Consider the following 21414-nt stretch of genomic DNA (forward strand, 5'->3'; position numbering starts at 1 on the left):
CACACACACACACCACGTACTGACTCCAAGACACTTCCCTGTGAGGACCACAGATCTGCCTCTGGCTAACTCCTAGGCTGCCTCCAGTCCACAAGGTGGAGACCAGAAGTTGGGCAGGAGCTGGCAGACAATAATGTAAAAGACACCTCCAGGGTGGTCTCCGATCTGTCCAGCTGGGACCCACCTCTCTGTTTCCCACCTCTCTGCAGCCAGATGAACTGTAGCCAACCCATGCCCTGTACATTCTTTTCAGTCAGGTCACTTTCCCCACAAATTGTGCCACAGACCTGCCATAGAGGGGCTTCTGAGGCATGGAAGTGACTGTGTCACGGAAATAGTTTGTCTGAAAACATTGGGTAGTGTGGCCAGTGTTGTATTTCTTACATATGGGCTGTGCTGGGTGCTAAAGATACAATAAGGAAGATAGGTGACTTTCCATTTTCCAGGTATTTCTCCCTGCCCCACAACCCAAAGCTCCAGTAATCACAATTGTTTTCAGAGTAATTTCCCCTGAATTATCCATACACAGCTCCTTAAATTTGCATGAGGCATTGTTGTTTTATACCTGCACTTGGTGCTGTTTCCTTAGCTTAATGTTTTCTCTTTCCAGTCTTTCTATTGCTCTGTTAATAACCACTGCCTTTCAAACTCCATTTCTTTATTACCATGAGTTACTTATTGGTTCCTTCTGATTCTAATTTAAAAACAAAAACAAAAAACAGAAACAAAAGCATGTAATCCCCACTCAAAACAATGGAACCAGAAGGCTCGATAGCAGCAGCAGATTTGGGTAAGTAACTCATTTTGAACCATATGACCACTAAATTCTCTGAGCAGAAAGGAGAGAATTCTGTTAGAATTTGACCCCAAAGTTTACACTTAATTGCACACTTTATTATAATGCAAAAACAGATGTAAACAGTGCCTTGGTGCCCAATCTGCCTACCTTCTTACTAGAGCAGTGAGAGACATGAGATACTAGGTGGAATATGAAACTACCAGGAATGAGTAAGAAAGCTTAGAATGGTTCAGTTTTGGGGGGAGACGGAGTAAGCTCCAAAAGGTATTCAGCTACATAAATTACTATTATATGGAAGAGGGGTCATACTCTAAGGCAGTGGTTCTCAACCTTGGCTGCACATTAGAATCACCTGGGAATCTTTTTAAAATCCTGATTTCTGGGCCTCATCACTAGTAACAAAGAAACAATTTCCAGAGGATGAGGCCCAGAAATCAGGATTTTAAAAAGATTCCCAGGTGATTCTAATGTGCAGCCAAGGTTGAGAACCACTGCTCTAAGGGATGAAGATTTGAGATTGTATGGGGAGAGAAAGGGAGAAAGTAGAAAAAGAAATATGGGGCACACAAGATAATGAAGGGCCGAAACTTGGAAAGAATTTTTAAAACGGAATCTTACATTCAGCTTTTCCTATAAGTATGAAATGTGGATATTATAGTTCAAGGCAGGAGTCTGGAAATCAAGAGGACAGAATTAAACTGTAGCATGAGACATGGAAGTTTAGGTGACTAAGAATTTCTTGCAAGTATGGTTGTAGAGACTCGGGTCTTTTAAAAATCAAGGCATTTGGGGGAGGTGGGAAGGATGACCTAAATATGAGCTGGCCCAATATAACACCAGCAAGTCTCTAAAAATATAATTTGTGATGATGCATCATTAGTGCATTGGTGGCAATGGAAGGTCGGAACTTCTGTTAAGTTTCATTAGTCTTAACTCCCCTAAAGTTACTGGTAAATCTGAAAATCAGAAGAGTTTTAACATGGAGGGAGAAAGAGGGAAGGTGATAGTAATCGGATACATGGGGCCATCTGGCAGGTCATGTGTCCCAGGCTCAAAGACAGCTTAACAGCATGAACTGACAGTAATTTCCAGTAACTCTCCCAAGCCCTCACATCTCCAAACCTGCTTGTAGGACATGGTCTTTCTTTAAAATCAATACTTAGAAGAGATCTTACTATTCCCATGGGGTGGTAGAGATGGGAGTTTGCTAAGAGGGGAACGGCTGAGAATCAAAAAGCCTACTTTAGACCTCAGTGCTTAAATTGCCTTTATAGGACAAAGAAAAGACTGGCGAGTGACTCAGATTCAAATGCTGTGATTCAAAGAGCTTTTCTATTTGAGTCATGCCCAAGGAGAGCCTTATTCTTGTTCTAGGTTTGGAATTGCCTCTGGGTTCGTGCTTAGAATCACTATGCTAAGTAGCAGACTCAAAATGGCCCCTCTTTTCAAGAGCAACTGGGAACAGATCAGTGTTGGTGTGTTCCTGATCTAAAGTGACCCCTCACGAGGTGAGGAATCAGTCAGGGATACACTGAACCCTACCAAAGGCCCTTCTTCATACCTTTATCCTGCCCTGCACCACAGCAGATTTCCAGAATGAAGCAGGATTTCCCAAGACTTGAAATTAGAGATAAGCAGAACACCTGTAAACGTTTCAGTTGTCACCAATGGAGGCAGATTGTTCTACATCTTCCCAAACTCCTCCGTTGCCCATCTCCAACTTTGGCCTTGGCAAGCAGGAAACCCAGAAGTAAACCTGCCCCTACCTTTACTCTAGAACTTTCTCTGGCACCAGGCAGACTTGAGGAGTTCAGGCAGCTAAGCATCTGGACAACTAATGATATTCATCAAATATGATGTGACCAACCAGGAACATTGTTTTGGGCAAGAGGAAATAATCAAACTAGCCTGATTCATGCTAAGAAGTTACTATTGATAGAAAACTATTTTGAAACTATAACGTGATTCATATGTGCTACATAACTAGTAGAAGTTAGTGTCAATGAGAGTATCAAATTAGAAACACTCAAATCTCAAACTTCACTGTTAAAAATGTTTTTCTCTCACTGCCACAAAGAGTCAGTAGTGAGACTCACTCTTTCCCCTGTGTCTTAATGCATGTTAGTACCATAAAAGAGAAAACAAGGGAAACTTGGACTGTGTGACTCTACTAAAAAGATTCTGGATGAATTAAAGGACTAAGTGTTTTTATCCCAAACTAATCTGGGAAGTGTGAAAGCCCTGGAGGGCAAGAGACTCCAGATCCAGACCCAGCACCATCTCTGCGCAACTGTAAGAGCCTAGGACTCTTGGGGCTCCATTTTCTCCTCTAGAATTATTGCAAGGGAGAGGGCACGTCAGATGAATTGCAAGGTCTCTTTCTATAGTAAAATTCTATTCTCTTCTACAAAGACTATTCTAGAGTGACTTTGCAAAAAATGACAAAACCCAGTACTTGAAAAAAAAAATGAGGCAAAACCTAACAAGAAATATCAGACTCCAGTGGTGCAGAATTTTTATTTAAAATCGAAAATCCCTTCTACCCTAGCCAATATTGCTCAGTGGTCAGAGTGTGGGCCTGCATACCAATGGGTCATGGATTCCATTCCCAGTCAAGGGCACAAGTGCCCACCAATCTCTTCAATGCCTCTCTCTCTCTCTCTCTCTCTCTCTCTTTCTCTCTCTCTCCCTGCCTCCCTTCCACTCTCTCTAAAAATCGATGGGGGGAAAAAACCCTCAAGTGAGGATTAACAACAACAAAAAAAAGAAAATCCCTTCTGAAATCCTACTGTTATATTTCTTTTTCAGGCAATGGGTACTTAGTGTTCTCAGGTGAGTCCTTGCTATGACCTTGGGAAATGGAGAAAGAGATGATTTCTAAAATCTTTTCATTGATTTCTGGTGCTATCACCAAGGTCAATACCAGATCCCATTCCAGAATATAAAGATTCCAATAATGAAGCTCTTTTCACTTGCCAAGGGTTTCCTTCTGCCCCTCTCCCACTTCAGTTTTCTTTTTACAGCTTTTCAGAAACACCTTTTAGTTCATCAGTCACTAGGTTAGCAGTGGCAATCAGACTCAGACAGAGTGAGTGTTCAAGGTCTGTGCAAATCAAGATCCCGATACAAGGCTCTGATTTCATTGCACCTCAGTCTATACCCCTTTGCAGAGATGTTAGCGCCACACGTGAAAAGAACTAGGAAATAGGAATATCAGTCATTCTCCTTCTTTCCCTTTTTCCTCTGTTTTGAATTGGATTCCATGTAAGAGGCACCCCTTTTATAAATTCTTTTCACTCTTCCTGAACCCAGCTAAGAGCATAAGTTGTTTTCTCATAAGGCTGATCACCTCCACAGGCTATGCTAGAAAAACCATCTCTCTGTTAACCTGGTAAGTCCTTGATTATTTCAGAACAGTGCTGTCTGAAGGTAAGTAGTGATCTCTATTGAATAAAATACGATGAAAACAGGGTCATCACTTCAGTATCATTTTTAAGTCTATAATGGAGCAATATTATATTAAAGTTTTAAGTTGAATGTGTAGGTTTGTTCTCTAGTACTAGATAATTGTTCTGATCTTTTAAAAATATATCTATCTGCTGTTCATCTGAACCTGCTTCATGAAGTTTCCCACTCAAGGTGCACCTTGATTGAAAATCAAAGCCTTCATTTAGAACAGTGGTTCTCAACCTTCCTAATGCCGCGACCCTTTAATACAGTTCCTCATGTTGTGGTGACCCCCAATTTCATGGTTACAAATTGAACATAATTAAAGCATAGCGATTAATCACAAAAACAATATGTAGTTATATATGTGTTTTCCAATGGTCTTAGGCGACCCCTGTGAAAGGGTCATTCGACCCCCAAAAGGGTCGCGACCCACAGGTTGAGAACCGCTGGTTTAGAACATCTGCCCTAGTACCTTCAAACTGGGACTCATATTTGAAACCACTGCCTGGATTGTCAGCTGAAGACATCTTTATCCACAAAGCTTATCTTTCCAGTCACTCGAGTCTCCCAAACCTCAGTTTCAGCTTTTCTGAGAATCTACCCAAGCCACAGAACATGTATTTTAAGACTTGTGACCCCAAACATCCCTCTATATGTGAAACAAACCCATCTAGATGCCTTCCTTTACTGCTATAGTAACACAAAAGTATTAATCTTGATAGTTCAGTGCTTTTGTTGAAGTGGCATATTTTTATGCCCATATTAATCAGTGTTTGCTGCAGAAGCAACACAAACGCTCAGTGGCTTATGACCACAAACATTTACTTCTAACCCACACCACATGATGGTGCTGGTTGGCTAAGATCCTACTCCAGGCAGTGGATCTGACTGCAGGTCTGCTGATATTGTCATTCTGAGGTCCAAGTTGAAGGAGCAGGCTCAATCTGGGACATGCTGTTGGCCTAAGGACCGGCATATAAGAGGCTGAGGCAAATTATAAAACTTTATCTAAAACTTCTGCTGAAATATAGCATGCAGCATGTCATCTCATATTCCATGGGGCAAAGCATATAATACAAAGAAGCTAAAAGTGCTAGGGATATAAAATCCCTTTACGGGAAACAAATGAGTGAAGAATCAAGAACTTTAATCAAATTTATGACATGCATTCTCTGGCAAAACTTTAACCCCAACTTACTTTTCCAATGTTTTCTGAAAAGAACAGTTGATTTTTGCTTAAAGACGATCACATTTTGAATAAATACTTCATCCTCCTCACTCTTTTATTGAGGACTCTGCATCTACTTGGTGTGGGGGTTTTTTTTCCCCCATGAAAAAATTAACAAACTGAAAATGTTCCCTGAGAAGCTAAATTCAAAATGAATTTAACTTTACACTATTCAGATATGATATATGATTCTGCCTAGTGAAGTGTGTTTGATCAGAAATGGCATTTAGTTTCAAAATGGAGTAAATTTATGTTACTTTCTCACAAGCCTACAGTATTTTCCACACTTGAGTGTACATCCTCACTAGGGTGTTTTTGTTTTGAAAAACAAAAACACCCTAGTGTACCCATAGTAGTGACTTATATAAGTATTATTGTGATGTTACTTAAATGTACAGAGTAAATATTATAAGCATAAAACTTTATTATCTAGACTTTCAGTCATGGCAGCATGAAGAAGTCAGTGCTTTCTCTTCCCCAAAACAACTATAAAACTGAATGAAATTGTCAAAACAGTCATTTCAAGGCCCTGAAGGTTGACCAAAAGCAAATAACAAATTGAGAGGTGTTTATTCATGAAGAACTTCTGGAATTTGCATAAGAAAAGTGAGAATCAGTGGTTTTCTTGCCTGGAGTAGATCCCTCCCTACTTACCCCCAGCTCAGTCAGCATATTGTTTTAGCCGGACAGGACAAGCAGTGAACATCATCAGCTTCTGCCAGAAGGGAAAGACTTCATTCAGAGTAGAGGACAAAGTCCATGTCAAGCAACACCCCGTCGCTGAAATTAACAAGCAGAATAGGGAATGAGTGTGGAAAACCCATCACTCTCCCAGCCTGAGGCCCCACTTGGTACAAGCAGTGGAGTAGTCAGAAACTTAATGGACATGAGAGAGCCATAGACAAGCTAGATAAGCCCTCCACTGAAGAATGACATGCACACTCATGGGAGCCAAAAACAGGATTTGGTGGAAAGTAAAACCTGAGGAAGGCTTGAGAAATACCTGAATCCACTGTCAGAGGAAGGAAACTTTACAGGCTTGATGTATGTGAGCATAACCATTGCCCCAACCATTGCCTGAGTGCTAAGTGATGCAGACTCAGAGGAAACCTTTAGGAAACCAGGATAAAAAAAACTACATAAGAATAATAATTTAAAAACACACCATGAGGAAGACAGACTCTGGGGAGGGAGGGGGGAATCCCTCAGGAGAGACAAATTAGGATCTAGAATTGCTATAATTTAGTATCTTTAAAATGTTCACTATTGATGAAAAACATTAAAAATCCAAGTAGGTCAACAAATCTCAAGTAGGATAACCACAAAGAGATCCCTACCTAGATATATCATAGTTAAACTACTAAAATACTGAAAACAGCAAGAAAAAAATTCATAGAACACTAGAATGACAGTACAATCTCTGGCAAATTTCTCATTAGAAACAATAGAAGTCAGTGGCATTGGAATGACATATTCAAAATGCTAAAAGGAAAAATAACTGTAAACCAAGAATTCTATATTCAGGAAAACTGCCCTTCAAAACTAAATATCACTCGGCAGTTTTTAAAAAGGAGCAAATTATTGGTATACTAGAGGCCCGGTGCACGTGGGGTCTCTCGGCCTGGCCTGTGGGGATTGGGCCGAAACTGGCTCTCTGACATCCCCTGAGGGGTTCTGGGTTGCAAGAGGGCGTAGGCCAGTTTGAGGGACCCACTGGTGCATGATTGGGGCTGGGGAGGGACTGCAGAAGGGCTCTAGGGCATGTTCGGCCTATCTTGCCCAGTCCCAATTGGGGCAATTGGGGCCATGTTGCCCAATCCTAATTGGCCAGACCCCAGCAGCAAGCTAACCTACCGGTTGGAGCATCTGCCCCCTGGTGGTCAGTGCGCATCATAGTGACTGGTCAAATAGTCAAATGAATGGTTGGACACTTAGCATATTAGGCTTTTATTATATAGGATGCAATAACCTGGGTGAATCTCCAGTGAATTATGCTGAGTGAAAAAAAAAAGTCTATCCCAGGATATGTACTGTATAATTCTATTTATATAACATTGTTAAAATAACCAAACTATAGAACTGGAGAACAGTTAACAGCTGCTCAGGGTTAAGGAGGGAATGGGTATGGGAGGGAAGTGGACATGGACATAAAAAGGCAACTGTGGGAGGGAGAAGATCCTTCTGCTGATGGGAATGACCTGTGTCTCCACTGTATCAATGTCAATATCCTTGTTGTGCCACTCTACTATAGTTTTGCAAAATGTTACCAATTGGAAGAGACTGGGTAAAGGATATACAAGAATATCTCTGTATTATTTCTTATAACTGTATATGAATCTATATGTCAACATAAAAAGTTTAACTTAAAAAGTTATATGCAAAAATAAACATATACATATTTTAAACTTAAACAAAATTAGAGAATGGGCCAAACACTACAATGAAAATATGGTGATTGTCAGACTGGCTGGAAAACAATCCATGAGCTGGGAATGGATAAACAAAATGCATTTTATCTATACAACAGAATGTCTTCAACCACAGAAATGGGAAAAAAAAAAAGAATACAAGCTACAAGATGGATAAATCTCAAAAGCATTATCCTGAGTGAAAGAAGTCAGACACAAAAGATTCCATTTATAAGAAATTTCCAGAAAAGAAGAATCTTGAGAGACAAGATTAGTGATTGCCAGGAGCTGGAGGTGGAAGCAGGGACTGACTTCAAATGAGCACAAGAGAACATTGAGGGGAACATTTTTAAAATTTTTAATGTTGACACAATTGCAGGTGTCCCCCACCTTTGCCCACCTCCACACACCCCTGCCTTCCCCTCCCTTGGCCTTCACCAAACTGTTGTTCATGTCCATGTCCATGGGGTATGCACATATGTTCTTTAGCTAACCCCTTCACTTTCTTTTGGGGGACATTTAACAGTTCTCAAACTAGGTTATGGTGATTGTTGTACAACTGTAGAAATTTACTAAAAAATTATTGAACTACGTGCTTACAGTGGTTATATTTTATGGCATGTAAATTATACTTCAATAAGACTGTTCACAAAATTGAATTTAAATTCCTAATTCTTATACGTCTTTAAAAACCTGCTCATACAATGATCAGCCCAAAAGAAATTTACAAATTAAATATGTCAAGCCACTAAACTAATAAAATTCGAATTAACATTTCCAGAATATAACTGTAAAATTTAAAGATACTACCTAATAAACATCTTTTTCTTAAGTATTATTTATTCACTTATACTAATCAACTTTATGCAAGTTGATATGCATAGAAACAAGATAAACTCAAGTAAGTTCTCTCGCACTGTGAATGTGGCCATGGTTGCTACGGTACGGGTTTTGTAGAGGCTGCAGTGTTTAGAATACAGTGTGCTCTGTGGCAATTCAGTTCTCACCACTTTTTTCCCTTAAAAAAGAAAACTACTGTATAACTTTCCTTTGCACAGTTGGACAATACTGTGCTTTGGCTTTCCTTGGAGCCTAGCATCACTCACTAGAATGTAAGCTCCACAAGGCCAGGAACTTCTTCAGATGCCATTGGAGGGACAAAGGGGAACCATCTAACTAGCCTGAGATTCAAGAAAGCTCCCTGGGTGAGGGCTGGATTAATGAGGGGATGGAGAGAAGTAAGAACAAGCAGAGAGAATATCATAAGAAGAGAGAATGACAGGAATAAGGGCACTGAGAGGTTTTCTTATTCATTCTTCTGTTCATTCATCCATTCATCCATCCAATAAACATTCATTAATTATCTCTAAAATTCTAGATGCTGGGCAAAGTGGTATGGATTCAAAAGTTATTAGGATTTGGCCCCTTTTACTCTAGAGGAACTGAAGTTCTGTAATTCTGGAGAGATCCAAGTAAATGTCGGACCTCCTGTCTGTTTCTTGCATCTTTTCCATTCTCTCCATCTTTTCCACTGGGCTGGTCTAAGTTATTCATTACCTTTTGCCTGAACATCATTTTCCTCCAGTCTTTCACTCTCTCCTATTTATCCTTCACACCAAGGACAGCATACTTTTTGAAATGCAAATCTGATTATGCCATTGCCTCTGCTTAAAGCACTTCAATGGCTTCTCATTGCTCTGAGACTAAAAGCAAAATGCCTTGGCATGCTCCTGCCTGAACACTACTATCAGCCTCAACTTATTCTAGTCTCTTTGTCACGCGCTTCTACAGCCACACAAGCCTTCTTTGTGCCCTTGTTCTCACCATGTTCTGTCCTTCTGCTATAGGATCTTTTCACATTCTGTTCCCTGGGCATGGAATGCTCTTTGAGAAATTTATATTTCCTTAAAATCTAAGTTTAACTCATGTATTTTTCCAGAAAGAAGCCTTTGCTGACCTCTTATACCTCCCCCATGATCCCTCATTTGCACAATTTATCACTGTTATAATTATACTAGAGGCCCGGTGCATGAATTCTTGGGGGGTTGGGGGGGAGGACTGGGGGAGGCGGGACCGCAGGAGGTTGGCCAGCCAGCTCCGATCTAGTTGTGTAGATGTGCTGAGGTAGTGGCAAGCAAATAACACAGACAGAGCGCCCCAAATGGCCTGAACACCAGCTATGCTCTGAGGTGGAAATACAGTGACCCTTCGCTGCCCGCACTTGGGCTGCCTCACTCTCCCGCGGGGGGAGTTGCTGACAGACAGACAGGTCATCTCTCCTAGCTCACCTGCACATTTTCTTGGGGCTCCGCCCCCAAGCATGATAGTAGCTGACTTCAGCCAACAGTGGCACACCGCCCATAGGAGTGCTAGCCAGTCAGTGGTTGGGAGCTGGGAAAGGCATGGGGCCAAGCTAGAAGTGGCTGACGGGGGCAGAAGGGTGAGCGGAGCGGTGGCGGAGGTAAGATGGCGGTGGTGCTTACTTTACGTCTTGGCAATTAGGCTGTTGCCTTGCCCCTTCTGCCCCCTCTGAGCTGCTACTTGTCTCAATCAGCATTGGGGTTGCTCTCCTCCTACAGGCTTCCCGTACCCAAATTCTCCAGTGCCTGGAGCCTTAGCCAGGGGAGGAACCAGACAAGGGGAGGGGCCACAGGAGGTTGGCTATGGGAGCACACTGACCAGCTCCTGCATTGAGTGTCTGCCCCCTGGTGGTCAGTGCGCATCATAGTGACTGGTCGACTGGTCATTCGGTTGTAATGGCCGCTTAGGCTTTTATATATATAGACTAGAGCAGCCGTGGGCAAACTACGGCCCGCGGGCCAGATCCGGCCCGTTTGAAAAGAATAAAAATAAAAAAAAAAAAAACCGTACCCTTTTTTTTAATGATGTTTACTTTGAATTTATATTAGTTCACACAAACACTCCATCCATGCTTTTGTTCCGGCCCTCCGGTCCAGTTTAAGAACCCATTGTGGCCCTCGAGTCAAAAAGTTTGCCCACCCCTGGACTAGAGGCTCAGCGCACACAAAATTGTGCACAGTTAGGGTCCCTAGGCCTAGCCTGGCCTCCATCTCATGGCCTCTGCCACCCTGCAACGCTATGTGAAGCTCCCCGCCCCTGGACACTCCGCAAGGCTCCCCCCATCCCATGACTACTCCGCGAAACTCCCCGCCCTTCAACTGCTTCGCAAAACTCCCCCACCCCGCGACTGCTGCTGCCTGGGTGACTGCTTAGCTAAGCTCACAGCCACCCTGCGGAGCAGCCTGCCACTGCCGCTCTGGCCGCCAGCCCCCCTCATGGTGAGCGGCTTGGGGGCTAGGGGAGGGGGGACCTAGAGGTGCTCCATGAACTTCATGGTGACTGGTCGCCGTTTGGTCGTGACCCCACCTAGCTCTTTATATATATTAGGAAATCTATGTATGTAACTATTTGAATAATGTGTACTTCCCTCACCAGACAGTAACTATATATTCTTCTTCACCATTGAAAATATAACTCCTAATTTAGTGCTCAGTAAATATTTATTGACTGAATGAATGAACACATATGGTGTGGCAGGTTGCACTTTCCAGAAATGGTCATAGCAATAGCTCCCATCCCACATGCTCTTCTTAATGTGTGGTTTTAATACTTCTCCTGTTGAGAGGTGGGAGCTACCTGACTTGTGATTACAGTAGAAGTGATGCATTGTGACTTCTGAGGCCAGGCCATTAAAAGGCAACAGCTTGTATCAGGTTCTCCTGAGACCTTTGTTCTTGGACGTCAGACACCAAACCATGAGGAAGTCCAAAAAGCCTGTGGAGAAGCCCGTAGATGAGGAACTGAGACCCTTTATTCCATAGTCCTGGCTGAACAGCAAGCACCACCCTACAGCCCTGGATGTGAACCATCCTGAAAATGGATCCTTTAACCCTTAGTTGAGTTTCCCCAGCAGGACTATGGGAAGCAGTGAAGCCACCTCTGCAAAGCCCTGCACACAAATAAATGATTGCTATTATTTTAAGCCATGACGTTGTTGTTGTTATTGTTGTTGTCTGGGGTGTGGGAGGTGGGGCATTGTTACACAGCAAAAGATAACTGGAATATATAGTAAATGAGATTGGTACTTCACTGAAAAAATATCCAGATTAGGTTGTCAAGATCACTAAATCAGAATGAATATTTGGTCACTCACAAAGTATTTTTCAATCAACCATTTTAACAATTGAATAGAGCAGAACAAACCATCAAAACAGCACATCAAAGAGTCACAAAGAAAGGGATTTATGCCTTTTTACCTAGTCTACATCCCAACTACGCTTTATTTCTGTCCACTCCCTTATTCTTATTTAGCCTCTTCTTCCTATCTTTATTTCCCATTTTTGTGCTTTTGAAATCTACTGCATTGCCTCGTTCTAATCTTTGTGATGATACTGGGTTCAGGCCGATGATAATTACATGATTATTAGAGAAGCAGCTTAGAAGACTATTACAAGGATAATAGAAATACCCAATCAAAGGGTTTTCAGTGACATCTCTTCTGAACAAATGCATCTGGAATGGTTTAGGGTCTTGGTTGTACTTTTGCATGCTTTGTGGTGTGTCTTACTGAATATGTAGAAAGCAAGGGACTTTATGGATTCACTGTGACCTGGCTGATGATTAAGCTGGTGAGGTTATCATGGTTGTGGCAGGGGTACATAACTATAACTAGTCTCTCTCTGAGTACACCTTGAGAAGCGCGGTTCAAGTCTTCCCCAAAAGTAAGTGTCTACTGACAGAATGCAAACAGAGCAGAGTATATTTTGAGTAAAGAGTGCCAGACCTTGAGTCTGGCTAACGAGGTTTGAATCCTGGCTTATTATTTATTGATTATGTGACTGTGGTCAAATTACTTATTCTTTCTAAGACTCAGTTTCTTTAGCTGTGCAATGGGTACAAAATGGTACTCCTGGAGGATTGTTGGGAAGGTTAAAAGAGATAATTCACATGAAGCACAGAAAAGGTGTTTGGCTATGGAACATGCTCAGTAAACACCAAGTCATACATTGTATCCATTGTGACTCATCGCGTCCAGTTTCATTCCAGATGGCCAGTCTCTGCATGACCTTTATAGAAAGATGGTGTGTGTGAAACAATATTGAAAGCATTGAGTCAGTTTATAATTTTTAAGACCACCCTCACAATATCAACTCATTCCCCTTCCCACTTTGGTTGTCTTCATGTTTGTTTGGGTTGTATTACAAGTTCACTAGCTAAACAACCCTAGTTCTCAGTTTGTCCTAGTATCTTGGGGAACAAGAGTATCATTTAAAAATCAAGACCACAGCACACTGATTGATACCATAGTGTTTTCAACAAATTCCCAGAAATGCCTACTTTACTTCCAGGGAATTGTTTAATGAAATTTTAGGTGAATCTAGATGAACAAGTGCTTAAATGTGATGACAAAAATGTTTCCCCAGTGATATTAAAGGGAGAATAATAAAGTATGTGGGGTTTTTATCAACAAAATATCTACACAGTGCAGTGGAATTTCACTGTATTAAGCATAACTAACATGATTAAACATGAAATTGGGATAGACAACTGAAGATTTAACATCAATTGTGCGGGCAAATCAAGTGCTTTCTAGTCTTATAGATTCTAGACAGTGAGAAAATTCTTTCTTCTCCACTCCTGATCCAGGCCTGCAGTACAATATCAAACAGCACCAGGAAATTATGTTTCTATATTGAAGTTAATATGAACAAATTAATTATATTTACCCCATGATATGAACCTTTTAAAATTGTAGTTTTATTACATGGATATTTTAACAAGAAATAAAATGATGAGTAATACATTGATAATGATGTGGAGCATAATAACAACAGTTTTCCTACCTAATAGTGTTCTAAGGGCTTCACACAAATTATCCTATTTAATCTTCACAGCAGTGCCATGTGGGAGATGAGATCACTATTCCCATTTTATAGATAAGGAAATTGAGCTTAGAGAGATAAACCAATTTGACCAGGTTGCACAGGTTAATAAGAGTCAGAACTGGGGCCCTTGTCAGTTTGGCTTAGTGGATAGAGCGTCGGCCTGTGGACTGAAAAGTCCTAGGTTTGATTCCAGTCAAGGGAACATACATGGGTTGTGGGCTCGATCCCCAATAGGGGTTGTGCCGGAGGCAGCCGATCAATGATTCTCTCTCATCATTGATGTTTCTATCTCTCTCTCCCTCTCCCTTCCTCTCTGAAATCAATTTTTAAAAATTTTTTTAAAGAGTCAGAATTGGGATTTTAACATATATCTGTACAAATTCAGAGCCTACTTTCTTAACCACTATGCCATTGATCGGTTGGACTGCATTAGAACTAGGACTTCTATTGTTCAAAAGGCACTGTTAAGGGAGTAAAAATAAAACACAAAAACAATGTTTGAGAGAAGATATTTGCATTATCGATATCTGACAATGGAATCACATCCAGAATAATTTTTATATATTGTTAAAATCAAAAGCCAATAGAGACCAGCCTTGACGGTTCCCTGAGCAGATGGGCCAGTTTAGTCACACAAGGAAAGCTTAATGTAGCTTATATTGCAAGACTAATGATGGCATTCAGGGCAGGCAGCCCCAGAATATGCCACTTTGGCATATTGATTATTTTGAATTAAAGTTATTTAAGAAACAGTCAGTGTACGAAGGATAAACTGACCCTCCTTTGCACCACCACCAACCCCCGCCCCCCATGTGAAAGTTACCCTCCCTGTAGCAAGAGAAAGAGAGGTTGTCCTTATCACCAGAGGTGGAGAATTCAGGGTGGTGAGGTTGTACAAATTTTGTTACTTCAGTAATGTGCTACCCCAAGACCAAACCTTTTTTGTCAACTCTTCACAAACAATTGTTTCTTTGTTTAAAAAGTATAAAACCCGTCTGCTTTGGTCACTTCTTTGAACCTCATTTCATGTTTTGGTTTGAGTGACCCTAATTCATAAACTGTCTTTTTGGTGTGAGCACAGAAAAATGTTCACTAATTGGTACTCGTCAGTGTAAAGATAAACTGACCCTCCTTTGTACCCCCCCCCTCATTTCATGTTTTGGTTTGAGTGACCCTAGTTTATAAACTGTCTTTATGGTGTGAGCACAGAAAAATGTTCACTAATTGGTACTCCAATGATTCAATGGTTTTATTTTGGCTATTTATGAGCCTTTGAATATATATATATAATATTAATAAATTTTTACCAAACAATACAATAGAAAAATGTGCAAAAAGTTTGGACAAGCACTTCACAAAAGAGGATAACCAAATGGTCAGTAAACATGAAAATATGCTCAACCTTATTATTCATCAAGAAAATGAAAATCAAAACCATAGTGAGCTAACACTGCACACCCACCAGTAAGGCTAAAATTAAAAAGACAGACAGACATACCAAGTAAGAATGGAAAGCATCTGGAAGTCTCATATATTACAGTGAGAGTACAATTTGGCAAAACCACTTTGGCAAAATGGAGATACTGGTTTGCAAAATGCAGGGGATTTTGTATAAATGTATACCAATAGACAAGTATAAGACTTTATTGCAGCACCACTTGTAAAACTCCCCAAATGGAAACAACCCAATTGTCCATCAACAGTAAGTGGATTTTTAAAATTTTTGTATGAAGGAATACTATATAGCAATGAGAATAAACAAACCACAAGTGTACACAACATGGGAGAGTTTCTAAAGGCTCTGGTCACCAGTTCCAATGTGTTCAGAGGGATATATCCCCACACCACCAAGCGATTATATAACACCAGCTGGGTGTCCTATAATTCAACTCAATCCTGATACTATCTACCCAGAGATAGTGTGAGGTCCCACAGGTTAGAAGGTCAGTCGTACAAAACTGCCCCTTTGAGATACCAGTCACAAGTCTAGGCCATTACCTGTGCTTCTAACCGACTGGCTATCTATTAGGTGTTCCAACAACCTCTTCCTTGAGTTCAGTTGATTTGCTAAAGCAGATCACAGAACTCAAAGAGAAACATTTTACTTACTAGACCACTGGTTTATTATAAAAGTATATAACTCAGGAGCAGCCAGATGAAAGAGATGGGGAAGGGGCACGGAACTTCCATGCCCTCTCTGGGCACACCACTCTCCCAGCTCCTCCACATGCTCACCAGCTCAAAACCTCCTTTGAGGGTTCTATGGAGGCTTCATTACAAAGTCATGATTGATTAAATCATTGGTTATTGATGATTTATTCAACCTCCAGCCCCTCTCTGCTCCTTCTACCCCATCAAGTTGGGGGTTTGGGACTGAGAGTTCCAACTCTCTAATCACTAAAGTCGGGTCCCCTGGCAACCAGTCCCATTCTTAGGTTACCTCAGGGCTTTCCAAAAATCACTCCATTAACAGAAGACACCTTTATCGACCTCACCACTTAGGAGATCCCAAGGGTTTTAGGAGCTTTATGCCAGGAACAAGGTCAAAGACCAAATATATATTTCTTATTACAAAGTACTGTCTCACATCACAAGAATATTATTGATGAAAAGAAATCAAACACAGGATTATATATTGTATCTTTGTCTAAAGATATGTAAACTATTTACCAAGTAAAAAGATAGATGAAACTAATTGACAATAATAGGAAAGCAATGGCTGGGAAGGGGCCTAAGGAAGGTTTCTGCTGTGCTGATAATGTTCTATTTTTTTACCTGATTGGGTAGTAGGTCCATGAATGTGTTCACTTTGTGAAAACACATCAAGCTGTACATAAAACTTCTGTGCTTCTATATGTCTGTCTGTCATAGTAGAAAAATATTTGTGTGAAACTTAGTGTGACAAACACCTGTGTGATGTTTTAAACATTTCTGGAAAAATCATGTTTGTGAAGTAACTTAGAAGAGTGTACCCTATAGATAAGGGCTTGTTTTGAACTTACTGTGGTTGAAAACATGTTTTTAAGTGCATACCTGTGGCACGTTGATAGAAACTTGTTTTGCATCCTAATTGATAAGCACTGGACTGCCGTGGGTAAACAACCTGGCTATATAACAGGGACTCAAACCAGAGATGATGAATCGCCTCCAGAAGAAGCCCAGATCGACTGGCGATCCACACTCGCTCCCGTCCTGCTCCACGCCTAACGGCAGAAGACGGCTAATACCCCCCCATCGAGCCATGACTCAACTCCCTGACCTGTTGGAGATGAGGTTGAGTCAGGAAAGAGTCTGCATGAGATCTCTGGTGGTAAAAGCCATGGAAACCCATTCCTGACCTGACTTTGCCAGCCACCAGGCAGCACCGTAGCTGCCATGCTTTGGGGACCCCATTAAGCCTGTACCCATGGCACCAGGAATTTGTGTGAGTAATAAAGTGCTGTGTGTTTTGCAACTGCATATATTTATGTGGCGTAATTCCTCCGGCAGTCGTAACTATCTAATATAATAATAGAGGAATATGCAAATTAGCCGGGATGCTGTAACATCACGACTAATCTACAAGCGGCAGAGAGCTACAGGAGGGTGGGGCAGAGAGCTAAAAGCGGCAGAGAGCTGTCAGTGGTGGTGGTCGGGGTGGCCAGCTGAAGCAAGCGGCAGTGAGCTACCCATGCATGGATTCGTGCGCAGGGCTACTAGTATTAATATAAGGTCAGATGATGATGCCTACCCTCAGTCCTGCTTGCTTAGAGTGGTCTCTTTGTTAGCAACTACTTAATGTTGGAACACCTGCATGGTTAAGTTTATCTCAAGAGACGCCTTGGATAACACCCCATATATTCTACTCAGACAATCTCATACTTCAATAATAATAATAATTAAAAGGCAAGCAGCATGGCTCAAGTTTGTATTCCTAACCCATAGCTGTTAGCTGATGGTAAAAGTTTTATTTTGGTGTCAAGAAACTCACTCTTTGTTCTCCAAATCCTTCTCTGTTGTACTACCAGAATTCCTTGGACCGAATGAATGGGACCTCAGTTGGCTGGTTATGACCTTTCTTTGCCTATAGAACGAGTGGACACAATAAGCCTTACCATAATCCTCTTCTATTTATCAGACCTTACCAGCCTTTTCTGCATGTTTTTAACTAAAATTTTTAAAAATTTATTTTTAAATTTATTTTTAAATTACAGTTGACATACAATATTATATTAGTTTCAGGTATACAACATAGTGATTAGACATTTAAATACTTTATAAAGTGATCACTCCAATAAGTCTAATACCCACATGACAGCATACATAATTATTACATTATTAACTATATTCTCTAAGCTGTATTTTACACCCCAGTGACTATTTTTGTAACTGGAAATTTGTACTTCTTAATCCTTTTCACCTTTTTTATCCCCCCCAACACTTCTCCCAGCTAGCAACTATCAAAATGTTCTCTGTATCTATGAGTTTTTTCTGTTTGTTCATTTATTTTGTTTTTTGGATCCCACATATAAGTGAAATTATATATTTGTCTCTCTCTATCTGACATTTCACTTAGTATAATTCCCTCAGTCTAGGTCAATGCACACTTTCACAAAGGGCAAGATTCATTCCTTTTATGGCTGAAGAATATTCCATCATATATATGCACCACATCTTCTTTATCCATTCAGACACTTAGGTTGTTTCCTTGGCTGTTGTAAATAATGCTGCAATGAACATAGGGTGCATACAGCTTTTTGAATTAGTGTTTTAATTTTTGCCATGGGGTTGTCATCTCACATTATTCTTGAGTTCATTATTCTTATTGATTTTAACTTTTTGCCAGCTGTTGCCCAATCTTCTACGTTTTTTATCTTTACAGATGTGATATATGTATATCCTTTCTTTTTCTCACTTACCAAACTATAGACAAATAGGAATTAAGATGAGCCTGTCTCTCAGAACTTGCCACTCTTTTTTTTATTATTGATTTTTTACAGAGAGGAAGGGAGAGGGATAGAGAGTTAGAAACATCAATGAGCGAGAAACATCGATCAGCTGCCTCCTGCACACCCCCTACTGGGGATGTGCCCACAGCCAAGGTACATGCCCTTGACCGGGATCAAACCTGGGACCCTTCCGTCTGCAGGCTGACGTTCTATCCACTGCGCCAAACCAGTTAGGGCAGAACTTGCCACTCTTAATTATGAGTGAGATTGGGATCCAAGCAGAAGCATAATAAAGCAGAAAGAGCTCCAGAGGAAAGCTGGCCAAATTGTCTTGGAGTAGTACTTCCAAGTATTAATTGAGAAAATAACGACACCAAATCAGGAATAGAAACGGAAGTAGAATGAAATGGCTGAGATTACAATTCTAAGAACTTCAATTTTTCTGTAATTTAAAAAATTGCTTAAAATATCTATGCCTATAGGTCATGAGCAGTAAGTACTTTATGTATAATAAAATTTAATATTTATGGTGTTTAATATGTGCCAAGTGCTTTTATACACATTATCTCACTTAACCCTCACAATATCTTATAAGAGGGATTCTAATTATAGTTATCTCCATTTGACAAATGAGGAATTTGAAAATATTAAATAAGTCACCAAAGATTGCCCAGCAAATGAGTGGCAGTGTTGGAATTTGAACTTAGGTCTATCTAATCCCAAACATCACTATCTTAACCAGTGTATTATACTACCTATTATGTGTATGCTGATTGGAGACCAGGAATATGAAGGCTGAAATTAGGTGTATTACAGTAAAATGTCATAAAGATTGTGCAAAATTCAGTACTTGAAACTACACATGATGCTAATCAGGTTTGATATGGAGCGACCAGCAGTAAACCCAACCATATGCCATATTATGATATTTTATTGGAACTGGATGCATTGTAAACTCATCAGAGATGTCTCTACTCTCTTTAACATTCATCAGCACATTATTTGTTTAGAAACTCAAGGTTGTTGTACAAGTTAACTGAGGCTAATTCATAAACATTGTAGGTTTTACACATCTTCTGGGACCATTCTTTGGTATTTAGTGTCAGCACTAGCAAAGTGAAAAGGGAAACTTAGAGGCTGGAGACTCACTTTCCTGTATAACTGGTGCCATGGCAACTCCTAGGCTCTTCTCTGATGAACTGCTGCTATCATTAAAAAAAAAAAATACTAAGTTTTGCCTTTTTATTTTCTGTCATTGACTTTTTCAGTGTGTTTTATTATTTCTTATGACCCATGACCAGACAAACTACAAGGCATGAACAATCATCTTAGCTGCTTTGGGATCGCGTTCATTGGTTTCTATAATTCAAAAATTTTTAAATGAAAATAATTATTATGCTTTTAATTTAAATTTAAGATGTGTTGTGGTTGCAGTAATAGTAATGATGGTTTGGTTGTTCTGAAAGATTATGTCGAAGTCAATAAGCAGCTGCATAAATGACAAGGACCAGGCTTTCCCATCTAGTCAGGTAGATGATGGAGGGCAAGGTTGCCTGTGTGAGTAGCAGAGTAAACAGTTGGGTATGTCATGTGGCTGAGGGGGCTGTGGGTCTACCCACCTTACCTAAAAATATCTTTCCTGCTACTTGTTAGACACAGTGCCTAAAATGCAGCCCTGAGAGCTTTATTTCTCTGAGTCTTGAAAAGTTTTCTTAAAAAATTTTTTTTGGGTGTGAACTATAGGATACATATTTAGAAGTGTAATTGCAGTCATTAAGTAAACACCTAAGTAATCACCACCTAAATCATGAAATAAAACATTGATAGTACTTGCCATGTATCCCATGCAATTCACAGCCCCTTACCTCTTTCCCAAAGGTAACAGTAAAACTTTCTTTTCTTTATGGTTTTACCAGCTATGTATGCATTCCTAAACAATGTAATTACATTTGGCCTGTTTTTAAAAACTGCAAAAATGGAGTTGTGCTATAGATGTTCTTTAATTTCTTCTTTTGCTAACATTATATGAAGGATTCATTTAGATTGTGGCATTTAGCCATAGTTAACTCACTATCATTGGTGTATAATATTCCATTGAACTGTAATAGTGCATGTAAGCTATATTTTATCTTTTGAATTGTTCATATGATTTTTCTACTTCAACCTGTTTTTTTAATCTTTACCCAAGGATATGTTGAGAGAGAGAGAGAGAGAGAGAGAGAGAGAGAGAGAGAAACATCAATGTGAGAAACATCGATCAGCTGCCTCCTATAGACGTCCCAACCAGGGATGGAACCTGGTTGGGGCATGTGTCCCCTGACTGGGAATTGAACCCATGACCTTTTAGTGTACAGGATGATGCTCCAACCAACTGAGCCACCTGGCCAGGGCTACTTCAATATTTTGTTGTGATGAATTACATTGGTTGATTTTAATGTTAAACTAATCTCACATGCCTGGGCTTTGCAACTATTTCCATAGGTTGAGATTAGCCTCTATTTTTCCTTTGGAATACTAGTCTTATTGAGTTTTGGAATCAATGATACACTAGCTACATAAAATAATTTGGAAGATGTTCCCTCTTTCTAGTCTCTGGAAGAGTTTTTCCAGAATGATTTTTGAAAGGTGAACATGGTGGATGGTATGCACAGGTAGGCTACTAGTAAATAGTCATCTCAGATGGTGATTAAAGAAA

The sequence above is a fragment of the Myotis brandtii genome, unplaced genomic scaffold, assembly GCF_000412655.1.
Source record: "Myotis brandtii unplaced genomic scaffold, ASM41265v1 scaffold17, whole genome shotgun sequence".
Classification (NCBI taxonomy): Eukaryota; Metazoa; Chordata; class Mammalia; order Chiroptera; family Vespertilionidae; genus Myotis; species Myotis brandtii.